The following is a 1,568-nucleotide window of genomic DNA, read 5'->3' on the forward strand; positions in this document are numbered from 1 at the left end:
TTCCAGTTTTGCTTCAAGTTTTAGCCCTCTCTATCCTTATCAAGAAAAAATGGACTATTATGAAATCCACTTAAGTAACACCTAGAGAAAAACCAGCAGCTCTTTCCTTCTCAACCCTTGAGAATGGAAAAGAGAAAAAAATGACCACGGGGCCCATGGATTCCATTTTTGTTCTGTAGTCAAATGCACTCTCTTGTACCACACATGGCAGGCTCCAGTCTTGACTCCTGATCAGTGACATACCAAGGGAGAGAGGCCATGGGAGCAATCGTCACTGTCTTGAGGAGCATTTTATCACTGATATTGTTTGGAATTGTCAGTATGTAATGACAATAAAAAGTAGAACCAATTTTAGGTGGATGTTTATGTTTTTATTTTTTATCATGCTGTATGATCTTTTATTAAGTAAAAAGACTTCCAATCATGTCACGTTGGGACCATTCTACCCACTGCTCGGTTTGGCTGCCAGTCTCTTGTCTTTCTCTTCAGCAATAGTGAGGTAGATACCTTTTCCACAGGGAAGAGAATCCATGGTTTGTTTCCTTTGACAATTAAAAAAAAAAAAAATGTTGGAGAGCCGGGTGGCAAAGTTGTTGTCATTGGCATCTTTCATGTGAACTACATCAAAAGAACCAGGGTGTCTCTCCCTGTTGGTGATCACACCAATTCTTCCCAGATTAGCACCTCCAGTCACAATAAACAGATTACCATATTTGATAAAATCGGTGATGTTTCCAGTCTCCAAATCAATCTGAATGGTGTCATCCATCTTGATGAGGGGATGAGAATAACGGATGGTGCGAGCATCATGAGTCACCAAATGAGGGATTCCTTTTGTCCCCACAAAGGTCTTTCTCACTTTGTACAACTTCTACTTGGTCTCGTCAGGTGTAATCCAATGAACAGCAAAGCGACCCTTGGTGTCATAGATCAGATGGAAATTCTCCTTGGGCTTGTCAATGCTGATGACATCCATAAAACCAACAGGGTAGGTTATATCAGTTCAGACCTTGCATCAATCTTGATGAAACGTTTCGTCCAGAACTTCTTTATTCATCTCCTGTTAAGGCATACTTAAGTCTGTCCCTTAGGAAAATGATGAGAGGGAGATATTCTCTCAGCTTATGGGGACAAGTGGATGGATGAGGGGCAAACACACTAGTCAGTTTATCCATCATCCAAAACTGTGAAGTTGCTACATGCTTTAGATGCTTCTTGGGACCATGAGCCATGGCTGCACTAGGCAGAAAAAGACTTACTATTTTTTGGGTTGGTTTGGTTTGGTTTATTCTCCACAGAAAATGTGTCCCTTAATGGCCCATATCACTCTTACAGAGCCATACATGTCTTGGTAGCCTCTCAAACTGGTCACATGGACATGCTAGTGACATGAGTCTGGGACTGTGTCTGGTCTACGGTGTGAAGGAGGTCAAATATTTACTTTCCTGTAGCAAATCTGTGCTCCTATGAACATTTAGCAGCATTCTTCTGTTATAGTAGGATTTCTTTTTTCTCAAGTTATACATTGTGGAATAGCCTCTTTCCATTTTTATTTGACTGTCGATTTA

General features: G+C 40.8%; 1 pseudogene; it reads right to left on the bottom strand.

Moving 5' to 3' along the window:
- Window positions 1-442: 442 nt before the first annotated feature.
- On the bottom strand, window positions 443-1,232 carry LOC123834481 (small ribosomal subunit protein eS4-like; annotated as a pseudogene).
- Between the last annotated feature and the right edge of the window lie 336 nt (window positions 1,233-1,568).

Source organism: Mirounga angustirostris, unplaced genomic scaffold (genome assembly GCF_029215605.1).
Source record: "Mirounga angustirostris isolate CCGP_5_RB_7025 unplaced genomic scaffold, mMirAng1.0.hap1 SCAF_1, whole genome shotgun sequence".
Classification (NCBI taxonomy): domain Eukaryota; kingdom Metazoa; phylum Chordata; class Mammalia; order Carnivora; family Phocidae; genus Mirounga; species Mirounga angustirostris.